This window comes from Vicugna pacos, chromosome 5 (assembly GCF_048564905.1).
Source record: "Vicugna pacos chromosome 5, VicPac4, whole genome shotgun sequence".
In the NCBI taxonomy this organism is placed as follows: Eukaryota; Metazoa; Chordata; class Mammalia; order Artiodactyla; family Camelidae; genus Vicugna; species Vicugna pacos.
Genome location: NC_132991.1, coordinates 9566417 through 9586614, shown reverse-complemented (window position 1 = coordinate 9586614; position 20198 = coordinate 9566417). Strand labels below are relative to the sequence as shown.

Sequence of the window (20198 nt, the reverse complement as noted above, 5' to 3'; positions counted from 1 at the left end):
CATTTATTAAGCCCTGATATGTGCCAGGCAGGGGAGCTCCAATAGCAAACAAGACCCAATCCCCAAACTCCAGGAGAGCCCTATCTTGCAGGGAAGATCAGCGTGTGAAAAAGCAAGGCCATGGCATGTTATGAACACTATAAAGGACTGCCAAGACCTGGTGAGGACCCAAAAAGAGCACAGTCAAGGCCACTGGCTGTGAGGGGGTGGGAGGGGTGGGTCAGAAAAGATCTTAGAGATGAAGTGATCCTTGGCGGTGTCTCCCAAGATGAATGTTTATCTGGTGGAGCAGAGTGGAGCATTCTGGAGAACAGGGGAGAAACCACAGCAGCATGGTGTGTCCAGAGAGAAGAGGTGGTGGGGACAGAGGAGGGTTGTGGCAGCTGGGAGGGGGGTATCAACTCACACAACGAGAGAAAAGGTTGGAGATGTGCCTCAAGATTAAACCCAGAAGTCCCCACACCACACTAGAGTGTGCACTTTTATCCTGAAGGAACAAGGGGACCCATCATCAGGTGGTTTGAAACAGGGAGTGACCCAGTCTGACTTGCATTTCTAAAAGATTACTCTGGAGGGGAGGGTATAGCTCAGTGGTAGAGTGCATGCTTAGCATGCCAGAGGTCCTGGGCTCAATCTCTAGTACCTCCATTAAATAAGTAAACCTAATGGCCTCCCTCACACCAAAAAAACCCCAAAAAATAAAAATAAAAGATTACCCTGGTAGCACACATGATGGAGGGACTCGATGGATGGGAGTTTGCAGGTAAGGACACCAGATGGGAAAATGTCTCAATGGTCAAGATGAAAAATGACGAGGGCCCAAAGCAGGACAGTGGCAGTGGAAAGAGAAAGCGAGGGCAGTCTTGTGAGAGGTTAACTCCAGAAATTCTGAGCTCTCTCATCTTGAGGAGGCATCAGAAAGCAGTGAAAGGGAGAGGGTGTGGAAATAAGGGAACCCTCCTACACTGTTGGCGGGAATGTAGTTTGGTGCAGCTGTTATGGAAAACAGCATGGAGATAACCCAAAAAACTAAATATAGACTTAACATATGATCCAGCAATCCCACTCCTGGGCTTATATCTGAAGAAAATTCTAATTCAAAAAGACACATGCACCTCAGTGTTCCCAGAAGCACTATTACAACAGCCAAGACGTGGAGACAACCTAAACATCCACTGACACATGACTAGATTAAAAAGTTATATATATACAATGGAGTATTACTCAGCCATTAAAAAGAATAAAATAATGCCATTTGCAGCAACATGGATGACCTGGAGAAACTAAATGAAGTAAGCTAGAAAGAGAAAGAAAAATACCATATGATATCACATATATGAGGAATCTTAAAAAAAAAAAAAAGGACACAAATGAACTTATTTACCAAACAGAGACAGACTTACAGACATGAAAAATAAACTTATGGTTACTGGGGGGGAAAGGAGGTTGGGAGGGATAAATTGGGAGTTTGGAATTTGCAGATACTAACTACTATATATAAAATAGATAAACAATAAAGTCCTACTGTATAGTGCAGGGAACTATATTTAATACTTTGTAATAGCCTACAATGGAAAGGAATATGAAAAGGAATATTCTTTTATATATACAATATATATTATATAATATTATGTAATATAGATTATATAACATATTATTTAGTTATAGATATATAAATGAATCACTATGCTGTACACCAGAAATTAACTCAACATTGTAAGTCAACTATACTTCAGTTTAAAAAAAAACAATAAGGAGATTTCTTTTTTAAAAGAAGAAAGTGGTAAATGCAAATCAAAACTACAATGAGGTATCAACTCACACCAGTCAGAATGGCCATCATTCAAAAGTCCACAAATGACAAATGCTGGAGAGGCTGTGGAGAAAAGGGAACCCTCCTACACTGCTAGTGGGAATGCAGTTTGGTGCAGCCACTGTGGGAAACTGTATGGAGATTCCTCAAAAGACTAGGAATAGACTTACCATATGACCCAGGAATCCCGCTCCTGGCCTTATATCCAGAAGGAACCCTACTTCAGGATGACTCCTGCACCCCAATGTTCATAGCAGCACTATTCACAATAGCTAAGACATGGAAACAGCCTAAATGTCCATCAACAGATGACTGGATAAAGAAGAGGTGGTATATTTATACAATGGAATGCTATTCAGCCATAAAAACCGACAACATAACACCATTTGCAGCAACATGGATGCTCCTGGAGAACGTCATTCTAAGTGAAGTAAGCCAGAAAGAGAAAGAAAAATACCATATGAGATCGCTCATATGTGGAATCTAAAAGACAAACAAACAAAGCATAAACACAAAACAGAAATAGACTCATAGACATAGAATACAAATTTGTGACTGCCAAGGGGGTGGGGGGTGGGAAGGGATAGACTGGGATTTCAAAATTGTAGAATAGATAAACAAGATTATACTGTATAGCACAGGGAAATATATACAAGATCTTATGGTAGCTCACAGAGACAAAAATGTGAAAATGAATATATGTGTGTTCATGTATAACTGAAAAATTGTGCTCTACACTGGAATTTGACACAACATTGTAAAATGATTATAAATCAATAAAAAAAACTTTAAAAAATAAAATAAAGTAAAAGAAGGAAGTAGTAAAAGGCAAAGAAGGATATCATTCACTCCAGCTACAATTAGGAAAATTTTTCTAGTAAAGCTGGTGAGTCTGAGGAACGTCCCTTTTACCCTTAGAGTCCTTCCTGCCTTCCTGACAAAGATAGCGTGATAGCTGGTCGTGAGCAAGCTCCGAGCCCCAGCGCCATCACAGAATAGACGGGTAACTAAGTACGTAAATCTAGTGCCCACGGGCTCAACGCCAGCTGTTCTCAGACCTGGCTCTGTCTCTCTTCGCATGGTCCAGCTTGTCCTGTAGAGGTTGCTGACCCTTGGGGGGAAAGATACTCAGATTGGGCATTTTTAAATATGGCTTTCGTCGCTCATGGAAGGTCTACATGAAGGAAGCCCCAGCAGCCAGAAGCCAGGCAGTTAGAACACTCCAGTCCTTAACACACGTGTATCACAGGTCCTCTCTGCACTCAAGATCCACCCTCACTGCCGTCCCTGCCTCGAGGGCCTTCTGACCACACGTCAGAAGGCACTACACAGGGTGGCTGTCATGTATTTTTTGATAAGAAGTCAGATAAACATTTGAAAACCATGGGGAACATCTCAGTTTCTGTTCAGAACAAAGGGGAGCATGAACTTGAAGATCTGTTAAGGGGACGTGATGTTTGTTCAGAGAGATTAAGGATCTTTTTTGATTACTTGAGTTTTTAACTAAATCTGTGATATGAAGTTCTGGTGGTTCTGGAAGAAACTGATTTCCTCAAAAGCCTTTCAAGATAACAATAAATCTCTCTTCACTCCTGAAGGAGGAGGTTCGATTTGGACAAAATTCTGTGCTTTTTTTTTTTTTAATACAACAGAACTGCTCTCACTTAAATTCCAATTCTTATAATAATAGAGGTGTTCTTCAGTTAGGTAAGTTGGGAGAGTGATTTGTACCATATACATACTTTCAGCAAACATACAAAAATGAGGACCCCCAAACTCATCTATGGTGACAGAAATCAGAACAATGGCTTCTGACAGTGGAAAGGCAGGAAGGGAACTGAAAAAGGGCACAAAGGACATTTCTGGGGGAGGAGGAGGCACGTTCTGTAAAGATACAGATAGGGATGGAGGTTACACATTTGTCACAACTCGTAGAACTGTATGTACACTTACGATCTTTGCATTTTGCTGTATGTAAATCATCCTTCAACTTTTAGAAAAAAAAAGAGGGAAAGAAGCAAGCAGATTTCCAGTTCAACGTGATAGACTGACCCTATTCGTTATAGCGTCGCCCCTGGAAACTCCACTGTCATGAGGGTAAGGGGATAATAGAGGTATAAGCCCATGAAGACAAAGAGACCAGGACAAAAGACATGAGGGAACAGGGAAGTCATCCCAGTTTTGAGATGGAAAGTGGATCAAGGAATAGGAATTGCCAGCGTAGAGTTGAGAAGAAGCTGGTTGACTCACCTTCCAAAACCTGGGAGCCTCGGGTCTGGACTCTGGGACCCGGAGCATCATTCAGGAGGCCCCACCCACGTACAGAACACTTGTAAGCAGCTGTCTGGCACCTCAAGCTTTAATATAATTGACAGACATTGGAGAAATAACTCTACCACATGAGAAAGAAACTAAAGCAAACTGGACAGAGGAACCCAGAGGAAACAGAGACAATGCGAGGAGCAGAATTTAAATAAAACCACAACTAACATCTTGAGAGAGAGAGAGAAAAGAAGCTAATGCACCCATAAGAGAAGACAAGGACGCTGTAGAAAGGAAATAGAGAACTATAAGTTGAAAACTGAAAACATGATTGCAGAAATCTTTAAAAATCAACAGAGGGGAGGGTATAGCTCAAGCGGCAGAGCGTGTGCATGAGGTCCTGAGTTGAATCTCCAGTGCTTCCTCTAAAATAAATAAATAAACCTAATTACCTCTCCTCCTCCAAAAAAAAGAAAATGAAAGAAAGAAAGAAAGATCAATAGAAAAGTAAGAGGATGAAACTTAGCAAATTTCCTAGAAAGGAAAACCAGAAGACAAAAGACAAAGGCTTTAGAGGAGCAATCCAGGAAGCTCAATTTCTGGTTAATAGAAATGCCAAAGGGACCAGAGAAAACAGAGTAAAAAGAAATCATCCACTGACACGAAAAAATGTCCCCAGACTGAAAGACACAAGTTTCCAGATTAGACTGGTCCACCAAACGCTCCGCCCAAGATTTAACACATACCCTTACCAAAGCAAAAGGCTGTGAGATTTCAGCACACTTGGGATAAATGGAATATTCTAAAAGCGTTTAGAGAGGAAAAAAAATAGTTTTCAAACAAAGAAATAAGACTTAGAATGGCATCAGCTCTTTCAACAGCTTCCTGTAGCTAAAAGCAGTGGGACAGTGCCTTCCAAATTCTGAGCATCGGTGTTTCTCAGCCGTGCATTTAATCCCCACCAACAGTGTCTGAAAGAAAAACAGACCCTTGCAAACATTCTCTAACATGTATATTGTATGCACCCATTTAAAAAAGGAGACTACTAGAGGCAGTGAGTGAGGGAAACAAGAAAGAAAATGATGAAGGAGTCAGGAAACCGAGTACAGGAAATAAGGAAGAGAAGCCCCAGATGCTGGCAGTGGGAAAAGCACTGTGGTATTTGTACAGAAGACCCAAAGAGCAACCCATCCCGACCAGAGCGGGACAGAGGTCTCAGAAAGCAGCAGGCTATCTGATAGGCCTCAACAGTCGGGGAAAAAAAACTAATAAAATGCTTAGATCAATCTGATGGGGGAAACTGTGTTTAAGTATACGGACAACTATGCACGTGAAGGGGAAAAGCACTTACAAGCTCCCAAGAAAAGGCACAGTCGCGGTCTATGCTTACAACAGTGCAAACACTGGATGCTGACTTAACTAAAAACCAAAGCCAGTGTGAGAACAGGGGGCAGCAAGGTGAAAGGAGCATGACTTGCCTACCTAAAACAGGGGAGCCAACTCCTTTCAATAACAGGAAATCCATAGATTCTTCCTGAAATGGACAAATCAAGCAGGAACGGGAGCCTACTGGATGAAATACGGAGCTAGGTAGCAGAAGGAACTGATAAAAGGGTTTAAAATGGCTCCTCTGGAGGCCTGAGACTGGGAAGAGGCGTTAGGTCAGGGAACTATAGTGCAAGGTTTTTAGTACTATTGGACATTTCTTTAACTTGGTAAAAATCAAATAGATTTTGTTTTTAATTCTCAAAAAAAAAAGAGGTACATTCTTTTGACAATTTGGAAGTAGAATTTCATTCTCTTCACTTTTTTTAAATTCTCATTTTGGTTGGAAAGGCTACATTGGCCCTTCGTTAAATACCAGGTTGGGCCAACTTGGTATAGTGTGTATGAATTACAAACACATGTGTAAAAGAAATTTCTTATTTCTTAAAATTTTTTGAAGTCTGATTCCAAGTCCCCATGTGGCTTGAAATTCAACCTCAGTCATAACTGAGCTTCCCTGTCCTCTAAATCAGAGTTATGCAAAGGTCCTGGGGCAAAGCATTCCAGAGACTCTCAGTCTTTGGTTCACATTGGCTTTCCCAGAGATGCCTATTGTCTAACGCAGGTGGTTCTGAGAAGCCAAATGACCGGGCTGCCCCAGTGAGGAGTGGAGGCCTGGGGTCTTGGATGGGCATAGAGTTCTCCCCTGCTTAGGGCTAGCTCTTGTCTCTGAGGTCAGGACCCCCAAGAATGCAGACACCTGCTCGTGGTAGAACCACAGGCCTCCCCATCCCCTCCTGCCTTGGGGAATCACTCCAGCCCCCAGGCTCCCCCGCCCTCCCTTCCAAAATCTGCCTGACCACCTAAGGCTTTCAGGAAAGACTTAAAGCATTTCTCTTCAAGCTGCTTCTGCTTTCAACCCTTCAAGCACCACTTGAGCTGGTGACCAATCACCAGGCCTTTGCACAATAGGCCCCAACACACTTCCATCAAATATGGGAGACTGAAGACCATATGATGCTCAACATATTCAGCCCAGGGCTGTAAAAATCTGAAAAAGGGAGAGTTGGGGAGGGGTTGGAATAAATCATCTTTGGATCCTGCTCTCTCCTTCCAGACTCCATGTTTCATCTTACACTTGACCAAGTCTCTCATGAGCATCTTAGTCTGGAAGTGAGACAGGCGGGAAGAGGGCAGGGCACAGCCATTAAAAGAATGACACAGCAGTTAGCACCAAGATGGTGGAAGATTCAACTCCCAGTAGACCTGGAGCTTCAGTATACACTCATTGAAATACAACAGCTGCTAAATGGTCCTCCCACAGGTGCCAGGACAGTTTCAAGGCTGACCTTAAAAGGTCAAACGGTGGGTGATGGCCCAATTCCTAGGAATCCCAGCCCCTTCCCCAAAGCAGTTGGAATAATCCTCCCACTTGTTAGCTTATGAAGTAACTGAGCCCATAAAAACTAGTAAGACCGCGCCTCGTGGCCGCTCTCCCTTCTGAGTGAGACGGCCCACACTCTGTCTGCGGAGCGTGTATCTCCTTTTACTTTAAACTGAGCACTCAGCTCCCACACCTCATGGCCTTTCTCTTGCCTTTTGAAACAGCCTGTACTGTGTCTATGGAGTATGTCTCTCTCTGAATAAATCTACTTTTACTCAACTGTGGTTAGCTGTTGAATTCTCTCCTCCGTGAAGCCAAGGACCCACACTTGGTGGGGCACATCCCGGGGACTCAGCTGAGAGACCTGGGACACAGCCGTCCTCTCGCCCCACATTTTTCCTGTATCAGAAGCATCTACCAGCTGTGGTACATGCATTAAAGAGCTGAGTGGCACTGACAGCACTGGGGACTGAAATTAGACATCCAAGGAGTCCCCAAAGCTATAAAGAGACCCTGCTACCTCAGACCTATCCTCAAGCCCCGCTCCTGGCGCCAACTCAGCCTTCTGCCCGAAGTTTTCCTCTAATGGCCAGACCGGAGCTTAACCGTGTAGAGAATCCAGAGGCAATTCTGTGCCAAGGCAGATTGGTTTCTAATTCTGTTCACTAACTTAAAGTGATAGTTCTAAATTTTTTAAAATAATTCAGGAACAAATACAGCGATTTTTGTAAGCTATTCAGTTAATGGCCTTCCCTAATCATGTGTACGAACACTCAGCCTTCAGAAGGGAAGAGAGACACCACTTCGTGCAAAGTAATTCCTGTGCCCTTGAGGTGGGAGTCACTCTCTGCTCTCAGAGCTGTGGGCACTGCTTTAAGATTCACAAAAAGAGAGTTTCCAAGGCCTTCCACCAGGCAGAACGTATTCTCTAATACCGCTAGTCTGGGGAGGAATTGGTTTAAGCATCTCACCTCAGACAAATAGATGAAGCTGTATAGAATGCAGTACACTTGCAAGCTTTTAACAAAGGATCTATTCAAACGTGCTTGCCACCTTTCAATCTTTAGCTTAAAAAAATAAGCTTCAACAAATAAGCAGGAATATTTTCCAAAATGTGAACACATGATTGATACTCGTTGTAGAAATAAGGAAGATTACAGAAGTATAACTGATGAATGGTAGGTACTGGCTTTGACATAATTAGGCACCGAGTTTTGAAAGAAATCAAAATGTTATGCAGTAGAAACCACACAGTCACGCTGCACACGAGGACAATGTCCCATCCTGTTTACTGGCTGAAGGCTTTGACATTCAGCCAAAGGACTGTAAGGTGGACCAGACAGGTGGACAGTCACTGATGAAGGGCCCAGCCCTCTCCCCTCTGGCAGCTCTGAGGCCCAGCAGCCTCTGCTGACACCTGGTGGCAGACAGCAGACAGATGGAGCCAGGTCCAAAGCAGACTTGCCTCCACCTGACCTGCCGCCAGGGCTTCTGCTCCGTGTAATGGATTGGCTAAAACAGCAGGAAAGGTGTTATATTGGAGGAAGAGGTGCTTTATAAGATCTTCAGGTTAATGGCAGGCATTAATCAGCACCGACAAAGAAGCCTGGGCGAGACAGATAGAAAACTCGAATGGCAAAACCTGCCTTGGCAAGATTGTTCTTCCCAAAGATGATATTTGTTTGAACAAACTTTGTACCCACCTCTGTGGAATCCATTCATTCTACACCCCCATCCCCATTTTAAGCAAGTTATGCCCAGAGAGGAGAGAAGGGGATGGCCTTATTCTTTCAAAAAGGGCATTTAAATTCTTCTGCTATGGCTAATTAACTCAGTCCTAATTGGGAACAGTTCCAACCAGAAGAAAGGAGACATGGACCAGAAGCATTTGAAAGGTAACGTGCTAAGGGTGAGTAGCATCCAAGGGCAAGTCTCCTCAGGAAAGGGAATGGGATGGGAGGGATTTTTGGAAAAAGAAAAATGAATTCTTCCCTGGGTCCCAAGAACAGTGTTGGACTGTGTTGTAGGAGTCAGCAGGTGGAGAGAGTTGGCACTCTGAAGGAAACACCTGGCTTGGAAAGGCCTGGAAAGGCCTGGCTCTATTGCCTAATGTTTGATGCGGGATAACCTCGTTCTCTATCTAAGTTGAGGAATAGTCTTCTTTATGAAAAAAGCAATATAATAGTTCCCCCCAGAATAGAGTATGTGTGTGCCAGGCACGAGCTAAGCCATCTTACTGAAGCTCAGAGCAGTCCTGGGCGGTCAGTGTTATTATCCCCATTTAACCGGGCAAAAGACTGAGATGGGAGAGGCCCAGGGGCTTATTCAAGGTCACACCTCCAGGCAGGTGCCAGTGTGTGCGTCCTTCCAACCCAGGGCTGTCTGACTTCAAAGCCACCACTCTTTCTTCCTCCTCACGCTTGCCTAAAGCAAACACTGAAAGATAAATAATTCTAGTATATGCAAAAGTGCACCATTTGCCTTTTTCAATTTGTATAATTTTAAATGTCACCACAAGTTCACTTCTAGGTCACTTTTAAAACAGGCAACTTTGCTTTAAGGCAAGTGGGGAAAAAAAAATCCTGCTGTAATTTGTACAGTTGTAGAATCTACTGTTCAGTTTTCTATTCAGCTTTCCAGGGACAGTTCAAACAGAAACAGATGACAATCTAGGACACTTATGTTGCCGACTGTGAATAACTGCCACTGCCGTTTTTTTTCCAGCTTGTAAAAAAGCCTCTACACTAGGCGCAGGATCGCCTCCAGGCACACACAGGAACCGTACAGAGCTGTCAGCTGCACGGATAGGCAGCTCTGGCCGCAATCAGGTTCAGCCCAATAAACACTTGTTAACAAGATTTTTAATCTCACTTCCTCAATTCTAATTGAAACACATATGTCTTATGGACTGTTGACCAATTACTCCAGAGCCCAGTCTACATGAGTATACAAATCTGGATGACCGTTCTTCCAAGTAAAGAAGTTCCTAGAATGTATCCAGTCTACTTTGGGTCTCCTTTGCTATGAGATGTGCCTCAAGAATTTGTAGTTTGGTATTTGCTATTTTAGTTAGACGGGGCGAGCAGGGAAGTCTTTCATATGGCATTCGAGCAGACTCCTGGCAGAAATCAGGGGACAGTCCGCAAAAAGAGCAGGGAGAAAAGGCATTGCAAGCAGCAGGGAGAGCAAGTGCAAGGGCCCTGAGGTGTGGGTATGTCTGGCACGCACCAAGAAGAGTGCCAAGGCTAAGGCAGCTACTGCACAGTGAAGGGAGATGCTGGATGAAGCCACAGAGGTGGCAGGGGCTGATCACAGGGCCTTGGAGTCCTCAGCAGCAAACTGGCTTTTCCTCTGAGCTGAAGCATGATGGGATCCTGACTTACGTTCTGGAAGAATACTGTGACTGTTGGGTGGAGAATGGTAATGGGGTAGCAGTGGGAGCGGGGAGCCTAGTGCGAAGAAAGTCTACTGCAATAACCCAGACGAGGGATGCTGGTGCCTTGGACCAGGGCAGGATGTGAAATCCTGGATGCTGGATGTATCTTGAAGGTGGAGCAAACAGGACTGGCTGATGGACTTGATGTGGGGTATAAGAGGAAAAAGATGTGACTCCAAATTTGCGGCCTGAATGCTCTGGACAACTAAAGTTCTTTCTTTTGCTGGGGAAGATCGAGGAGGGACCAAGTTTGGAGAGAAAGCTCCAAAGCTCGGTTTCTGACATGTTAAAGTCTGAGATATCTGTTAGTTGACACCTACTAACCACCTCAAAGGAGATGGAGATGGACAGTAGCCAGTTAGGTGTACACACATCGGATTCATTCATCAGAGAGACCTGGGCTGTGGTATAAAATCACAAGTCCACAGCATCTAGCTGACATCTTTAGTTGTGAGATGCATGAGGTCACTGCGGGAGTAGAAGGGCTAAGGAGGTAAAGAAGAATCAGCAAAGGAAATCAGGATGAGTGGCCAGGGGAGCACAAGGAAGCCAAATGAAGAAAGTGTTTGCAAGAAGGGAGGTGTCCCCTGAATCTCAGTGTCAGATATTTTTGCTGGGTTAAGAAATTTGAAGACAGAGAATCTTATTTCTTTGGCAACAGAGAAACCACTGATGATCCTACCCAACCCGTTTCTACAGATTGATGCATATGGAAACCCAACTGGAGAGAGTTCAGGGGAAAATGAGAAGAGAGAAAGGGAAAAAAAGAGGGTGTGGATAACCGTTAAGGAACTTGGCTGTGAAGGGAAAACAGGACAAGTGTTATGGGAGGGTGAAGATTGGAGACGTTGCAGCACATTTATACGCTGGTGGGAGTGATCTGGTAGAGAGGAGAGATGTGAAGATGCAGGAGACAGAGCGGGGTGGGGGCAAGTGCTGTGCTGGTGCTTGAAATACTCAAGAGACAGGGATGGATACACAAGTAGAGCACAGACTTAGGAAGGGGCACTGCGAGTTCACCACCGTCGCAGGGAGGGGGACACGGTGGTGGAACAGAAGCTATCTTCTAATGGCTTCTATTTTCTCAGTGAAATAGGAAGCAAGGAGAGCAGCTCAGAGTTAGAAAGAGAGGAGGTGTTAGAACTGAGGGCAGAGGGGAGCAATGGAACCAGAGGAGCAATGGAACCAGGGAAGTGCAAGACCTGCAGGGCAGTGTTAGGGACGGATCTGAGCTTAGCGGTCAGGAACTAAAGCTTTGTCAGTCAATGTGTTTTTATCCAGTCATGTGCCGCTATCCCAGGGCAGCTGTAGAGGTGGAGAGTGAAATTAAACCCAGGGACATGGGGGTGGTAAGGGAAGTGAGAGTCTGAACAAAGGAATGATGATGGAAGACCAGAGAATCTCAACTAGGTGACGGGGAAGGATGGTGAAAAGATGGTTAGGTCAATGAGCTGTAGGTCTGCCAGGGTTGAAGAACCTTAGGAGGGGGGCACTACAGGGAAATGGAAAGACAGGAGGCAGTGATTTGAGAATGGGCGGAATACTGAGATGAAGTTGTGGACGGGTATGGTGACTGATGACTGGCTAACGTTACTGCAGAGAGTAGGTGGCCAAGACAGTAGGTAAGTACACTGCAGTTGAGCTGGCCAGTGACCTGAGGGCCCCGTGGTACTGGAAGGCTGATCTCTACAATATTACAACAGGAGAATTATTGGCAGGAGCCAGGAGCTGAGTTTGCAAGGAACAGGGGGGCCTGGCACTGGATCCTGCAGCTGCAACAGCGGGGTGGGAGGCAGGCGATTAGCAGTCTGATGGCACAGGCCCAAGGCTAGGGTTATAGGAAGGAGGGAGGGGCAATGATCAGGAAATTAAATGAGATTTCTGCTTTTCACTCAACAGGATTTAACAATGAGAGGATTGAAGATGACAGCTCTCCATCTTTCTGGCTCTCACTTCCCACCAAGTGAGAATGGGGGGAAAAAGCCTGCATGATCTCATCCTTACCACTTGCCTTAGCCCTGTTCAAGGAGCAGAGCCTTCAGAGTACTCTGCTGACTGATGGCCCACGAGAATATCATTATATTGGTGGCAGCTTTTTTCCTGTGGATTGGACTTAAGAGGAATGAGGCTAAAACGAAAAGCTTAAAAATCAAGGCAGCATTCCCCAAATGGTCTGCATGCCCCAAATGATTTGCCTTCACTTATTTCAGGAGTCACAGGACATCATCTGGGACCTGAAATGGATTTTATCCATCTTAAATCTTGCTGCCTGTGAATGACATTATTTACTGAAGACTCATGGGAAGAACCAGAAGCACAGAATAGAGTAGGGTCACTGCTCTCAAAAAACCCACATTGTAGAGCACTATGACAAACATCCTGTATGTTTCTTTTAAATCATTACACGTTATATGAGCCTCTCCCTAACGATAAAAAAATGAGTCACCAAAGGCCATTATCCAAAGTCAGTGTTGGGGGGAGGGTGTAGCTCAAGTGGTACAGCGCACGCTTAGCATGCGCAAGGTCCTGGGTTCAATCCCTAGTACCTCCACTGAAAACGTGAATAAATAAATAAACCTAGTTATCTCCCCCTTGTAAAAAAAAAAAAAAAGATCCTATTAAAAAAAAAAAGTCAGTGTTAGTGCTATAACCCAAAATGCACATTTGGGTGTGGGGGAACTGGTCTCAGGTCTGATTCTTTGAATACATGTATCTCCTTTGATAGAAAAAAAGTGACAAAAGCCATGCTCTCCTCCCCCAACTCCCATAAACGCTGGAAGTGTGGAGTGAGAGGTTGGTAGTGGCAATGAGCTTCATGCTGAGGGTTCAATGTGAGAGATGGAGACTTCTCAGGCCCAAAGAGGCCCAAGACCCACCATCGTGCTGGTGGAGTTCAAAATGCATGGAGAAGGGGTGTCAATCAACAAAAATGGGACACAGTCCCTCAGCTGGTAGTTGACAACCTTCATACCATATTTCTCCAAAGGCCAGACGCCCCTTGTTTTCAAAGAGTAGCAGAAAGAGGTATGTGAAGCCAGAGGAAACCTGCTCTTTGACTTACCAGATTTTAGGCCTTGGACAAGTGGCTTAATAGCAGAGAGGGTCAGGGTGTTTGGCTCCAAGATGAAGTTGATGCTACTGCGCTGCTCACAATGAGTATCATTAGGCACTGGACGAGCACTCACCTCGCGCCAGGCCCTGCCTGCTCAGTCCCCTGTTTCTCACGTGATCCCCAAGACTCTGTGACGTGGGCACCATCTTCTCCGTTTCACAGTAGGGGCTACCTGTAGCTCTCTCCAACTCGAGGACTTCATATAGAAAACACATGCAGTGTCTGGCACACAACGATGATTCAAAAAGAAAATGAGACTTCTCCACCATATTTAAGAGAATGACGTTTTAAAATATATCAAATGAGGGGAGAGGGTACAGCTCAGGGGTAGAGCACACACTTAGCATGCATGAGGTCCTGGGTTCAATCCCCAGTACCTCCATTAAAATAAACAAACAAACAAAATGTAATTCCCTCCCTCCACTAAAAATTTTTAAATAAAAATGTTTAATAAATAAAAAAGTTTAAAAAAATTAAATACATACATCAAATGATAATGCTTTAAAATGCACATTTATTACCATCACATCAAAAAGAATAAAATACCTAGGAATAAAGCTACCCAAGGAAGCAAAGGACCTGTACTCCCAAAACAATCAGACACTGATGAAAGAAACTGAAGATGACATAAACAGATGGACAGGTATACTGTGTTCTCGGATTGGAAGAATCAATATTGTTAAAAAGGCCATACTACCCAAGGCAATATACAGATTCAGTGCAATCCCTATCAAATTACCAATGACATTTTTTACAGAGAAAAAAAAACGTTAAAATTTGTATGGAAAAACAAAAGACCCCAAATAGCCAAAACAGTCTTAAAAAATGAGAACAAAACTGGGAGAATCATGTCCCCTGACTTCAGACTATACTATAAAGCTACAGTATGCAAAACAGTATGGTACTGGCACAAAAACAGACACATAGCTCAATGGGACAGGATAGAAAGTCCAGAAATAAACCCACACATTTATGGTGAATTAATCTATGACAAAGGAGGCAAGAATATACAATGGAGGAAAGAGTCTCTTCAATATGTGATCCTGGGAAAACTGGACAGCTACCTGTAAAAGAATGAAATTAGAACATTCTTTAACACCATATACAAAAGTAAGTGAAAATGGATTAAAGACCTAAATGTAAGACCTGATACTGTAAAACTCCTACAGGAAAACATAGGCAGAGCACTCCTAGACATAAATCACAGCAGTATTTTTCTGAACCAGCACCTAAAGCAATGGAAATAAAAGCAAAAATAAGCAAATGGGACCTAATTAAACTTAAAAGTTTTCTGCACAGCTAAGAATACTATCAACAAAACAAAAAGACAACCTACAGAATGGGAGAAAATATTTGCAAATGATTAATGGACAAAGGACTAATTTCTCAAATATACAAACAACTCACACAGCTTAGTATCAAACAAACAAACAAGCAAGCAACCCAATCAAAAAATGGGCAGAAGATCTAAATAGACATTTCTCCAAAGAAGATATCCAGATGGCCAACAGGCATATGAAAAGATACTCAATATCACTTACTATTAGAGAAATGCAAATCAAAACTACAGTGAGGTATCACCTCACACCAGTCAGAATGGCCATCATTAAAAAGTCCACAAATGATAAATGCTGGAGAGGCTGTGGAGAAAAAAGAACCCTCCCACACTGTTGGTGGGAATGCAAATTGGTGCAGCCACTATGAAGGACAGTATGGAGGTTCCTTAAAAAACTAAAAATAAACTTACCATATGATCCAGCAATCCCACTCCTGGGCAAAGTAAAGACACCTGCATCCCAATGTTCATAGCAGCACTATTTACAATAGACAAGACACAGAAACAACCTAAATGTCCATGGACAGATGACTGGATAAAGAAGATGTGGTATATTTATACAATGGAATACTACTCAGCCATAAAAAGAATAAAATGCCATTTGCAGCAACATGGATGGACCTAGAGATTGTCATTCTAAGTGAAGTAAGCTAGAAAGAGAAAGAAAAATACAGTATGATATCGCTCATATGTGAAATCTTAAAAAAAAAAAAAGACACAAATGTGTCTTTACAAAACAGAAACAGACTCACATAGATAACAAACTTATGGTTACCAGGGGGGAAGAGGGTTGGAAGGGATAAACTGGGAGTTCAAAATTTGCACCTTTTGGGGAGTGATGAAAATGTTAGCTATCTTGATTGTGGTAGTGGTTCCATAGGTATATACAACTTTCAAAATTCATCAAATTGTACACCTGAAATACGTGTAGTTTACTGTACAGAAATTACACCAAAATAAAGTTGCTTAAAAATAAAATAAAATGCACATTTCAATTATATGTACAGGAAAAAAAAACTCTTAAAGCATAAACCAAGCCATGCAAAGAGGTGACTGCTGAAGGGGAATTTTACTTTTTAACCTTAGAGTTGGTTGTCTTTAATGAGTAGATATTAGTCATCTAACTTAAAACACACCAAAAAGATGAGAAACATTAAAAAAAATATGTGGGAAAAACAACCCAAATGAAATATGCCAAAATGTTAATGGCAATTACCTCATGGTTTTTTTTTTCCTGCTTCTTTCAATTTCTACACATGCATCAGGTTTTACTAATTAAGACAAATACATTCTCCTTGTAAAGTCAACATTACAGATACAGCCATTCACCACCTTTGCCTCCCAGTTCTAGTCTCCTCCCCAGAGGTAACTGATGTTATCAATTCGGTGTGTGTTCTTTTGTGTATATGTATATATGTGTACACAATGTGTGTATTCATATACCCGCATAGATATACACGTTATATATCTATATATATAATCATTTTGTGCTTTTTAAACAAATGACATTAGTTTATGAGTCCCTCTAAATTTCATCAAGATGACTCAGACTGTCCCATATCAGACACATGAATGTCTCTCATTGTTTTATATTAAGTAGTAACCCAGAATATAGATAAACCAAACATTATTTAGCTACTTTCCTACTGACATCACTTAGGTTGTTCACAGCATTTTTTTTTCTTTTACTATAAATGAGACTGCAATGAATTCCCTTATACATGCCTCCTTCTGTAGGCCTGAGAGGATTTCTTTGGGACAAATTTTAGGAATTGGAGCTGCTGGGCCAATAGAAAACACACATTTGCTATTTAAATACATACCACACCAAATTGCTTGCTGAGTTTGACTGTACATGAATTTATACTCCCATTGGCAGTGCGGGCACACATCACTGCCAATACTTGTTACCAAACCCTTTTCTTTTTGCCAACTTGATGAATGAAAATGATACTGCTATTTTAATTACCTTGAATAACAGGATGTGCATCTTTTTCACATTTTTATAAGCCATATATGTTTTGTTTTGTTTTGTTTTATTTACAAATTTGTTTTTTACAATATATGCCCATTTTTGTTTCAGGTTCATCCTTTTCTTATTGACTTATAATAAGAGTTCTTTACATATTTTGGAAACTAATCCTCTGTCTACCTTCTAAGTGTAAGAAATTTTTCCCAGTCTTCACTTGTCTTTCAACCTCTGTTTATAATTTTGGGGGGGGGGGATTCAGTTTTTTATGTAGATACATCAAATTCAGCAAATTATGCTATCTGTATGTCGTGTTTTAAGAAGGCCATCTCTACTCCAAGGTCATAAAAACAATCCTTTTTTTCTAGTAAGTTTATCATCTTGTTTTGCATGCTTATTTACTCCAACTGAAATTTTAGTGAATGGTAGGAAGTAGTGTTCTTAATTATATTTTTAATGCCTAGCCAGGTGCTAAATATCCTTCTTTTCCCCACTGATTACAAACACTACCTTTATTATATTCTAAGTTTCCATATACATCAGTCAGTTTCTACTCTAATCTACTCCACTGATTTTGTTGGTCTATTTCTGTATCACAACCTAGCTGTTTTAATTACTACAGGTTTAAAATATATTTTGACATCTGGTAGGCAATCCCGCTTTCTTTTTGTTTCTCCAAATTGATCTTGGTTATTCTTACACATTTACTTTTCCAAATGAATCTTAAAATCAGATTGTCAAATTCCAATATAAGTCCTTTGGGATTTTGACTGAGGTTGCACTAAATTACAGATTAGGTATAACTCTACACCTTTACCACACCAAAGCTTCCTTCTATGAACATGTAGTATCTCTCTCTTTATTTAGGTCTTTTATATCCTCTAGTAACATTTTTATAGCTTTTGTGCACATTTCAAGTTTATTATCAAACACTGTTGAAGTCTCTTATTAGGACTCATAACTTGTCAGTTGATTCTCTTACAGTCATACTGTCTGCAAATGAATGTTTTGTCTCCTCCTTTCCAACGTCTGTGGTTCTCATTACTTTTCTTATTGCATTGGCTACAATAAGACTGGCAGGACAATTCTGAATATAATAGTGGTCCTCCTTGTCCTTTTCATCTCGTAGGTTTGCTTAAGCACTTCTCCATTAGTAGGTTTTCTGTGGTTGACCTTCATCAGATTAAGGGCATTCTGTTCTATTCTTAGTTTTTATTCATGCAAGGGATTGCACATCATCAAATGCTTTTCTGGCATCTATTCAGATAGCATAATTTCTTTCTTCTTTACATACTTTGTGAATTATGTACACTGATAAGTTTTCTATGTTTGAACCAATCTTTCTTCACTCCTTGTAAAAGCTCTTTTTAGTCACAATATATTTTATTTTTTTTATTTTTTTACATCTGTGTTTGAGTGAAATAGTCCTATATGTAACTTTCTAATAAGGAAAATAAATACACGCCAAAACAAAGCATTATGCCTATGTACATATTTTGGCATTATTTGTTAAACAGAAAATATACAGGTAAAGGTATGCTTAATTTTTCTTAAATAAGAAAACCATGCATAAATTGAATGTTTGCAAAATACTCAAATGGAATATGCTTTTTCTTAACCTGATACTGTATTTACTAAATTCTCTACTGGGGTTGATGCTGTCATCAATGCAGTCACTCACTCCAGCAAGAACCACTGAAGTGTCCATCCCTCCTCCTCTACTTTCCACACCAGTCCCAAAGGTTCTACCAGTCATTCTACCTCATATCTCTCCTGGGGAGGCCACAGGATGGAATGGGCAAGGTCAGGAATTTAAACAGACCTGGTTCCAATCCCAATGCACATTACTGCATTGCCTTGGCTAAGTTACTTTATCTCTCTGAGCCCCCATTTCCTCATCTATAAATAAATATGACACTATCAAAACTAAAGAGTGTGATAAAAATTAAATGAGATAACACATGTAAAGTACCTAACACAATGCCTGCCACTGAATGCCTGACCAAATGTTAGCACTATCTCAACAAGGTCTCCTGTCCTCCCCCATCCCTTCTAGGCTTCACCTGGTCTATGACAACTGTCCTCTATTCTTTCTGCCATCTGGACACTGTAAGCCAAAGCTTACTTTCTAAAATAGAAATCTAATAATGTCACCTGTTTAGATGTTTCCACTGGCTCCCACCTACCTACTATATAAAGTTCCAACTCCTTGGCAATGATTTAAGAGGCTGACCTCAACCAACCTTCTACTCCAAGTACTTTACACTCCAGCACCTTGAAAGATGTGCTTTCTATGAAAACCCTAAGCTCCTTCACTGTGCTTTGCCTTTACACATGCTGTTCCTTCTTCCTAAATCCCTTTCCCTTATTTCTACTACGCAAAAATTCCTATTCAATATTTTAAAACAAAGCTCAACTGGTACTTCTTTTAAAATAAAAACAAATCCACACAGAATTAACTACCCCGTTGTCAATGCTTCCATAGCAGTCTGCACTGCTATTACATCAAAATTACTTGCTTTTATATCTTTCCGCACTCACTGAAGGAAAAACTCTGTCTTATTATTCTTTATGAACTCCCGAGGAGCCTACGTTATCTGTTCATTCAGCACTTTAAGGAAAGAAACAATGAATAATATAAATAAAAGTCATTGTAAACAAGGCTGTATTCAATCTTTCAACAAAGCAACATATCTTCTAGTTACGTTAACCAGACTTTCAAGGTTGATTTTTTTTTTTAAGAATAGGCTTTCTTAAGTTAGTCTCCACCACAATGAAACCAATTTGCCCTACAATTTTAAAGGTTCATGGAGTAGTTCTAGAGCCAACTAACCTCTCTCAGAGTTCTCATTAGATGCATGCTGGCTGAGAGGCCCTCCTGAATCCACTACCCTTCAGGTGCTGGCAGTCAGCCATTAAAGTATTACATTATTTTGAAAGAATGTATTGTCCATTACTTAGACTTGTTCTCAATGAACAGTTTTCTTCCAGAAGTGCAAACATCCTGCCACCTTCTCTCTCCAAATAAATGAGTTTGATTCTATTATAGGTTGTTCCTGAAGTCAGGAAACATAGCTCAGAAAAACACATTTTGGCGATGCTATTTGTGTAGGTTGAAATATGAAAAGAAAGAAGTAACCCTCTTATATCAGAAAACCTCCCTAAAATACACCCAGTTCAATCTCCTGTGTGGTGGTGTATATCACGGTGAGTGACAAGATGGCATTCATGGTCACGAGAGACTCTTAAAATCCCTGCTAGCCTAAGATAGTAACAGGGGCTCTAATTAGAAACCACGGAGAAAACAAAATAAAAAGAATGACCTTAGCCTTATACTCTTTAAAGAATCCAACATTCAGGTCACCAAAATGACCCCTAATTTCAGAAAAACAAATTGACTA

The 20198-nt window shown here is 41.6% G+C and overlaps 1 protein-coding gene across 6 annotated transcripts in view; it reads right to left on the bottom strand.

Moving 5' to 3' along the window:
• Positions 1–13986: 13986 nt before the first annotated feature.
• The window catches only part of C5H2orf76 (chromosome 5 C2orf76 homolog), a 70623-nt gene continuing 64411 nt past the window's right edge, over positions 13987–20198 (bottom strand). The window contains exons 7-9 of one of the 6 annotated variants that reach the window (XR_012072498.1): positions 15240–15306; positions 14639–14721; positions 13987–14556 (exon numbers count right to left, since the gene is read on the bottom strand). The gene's annotated coding sequence lies outside the window, so the exon portion shown is untranslated. Of the gene's footprint in view, positions 15307–20198 lie in introns of all 6 variants that reach the window. The other 5 variants (XR_012072500.1, XR_012072497.1, XR_012072496.1 and 2 more) reach the window with 5 other exon arrangements.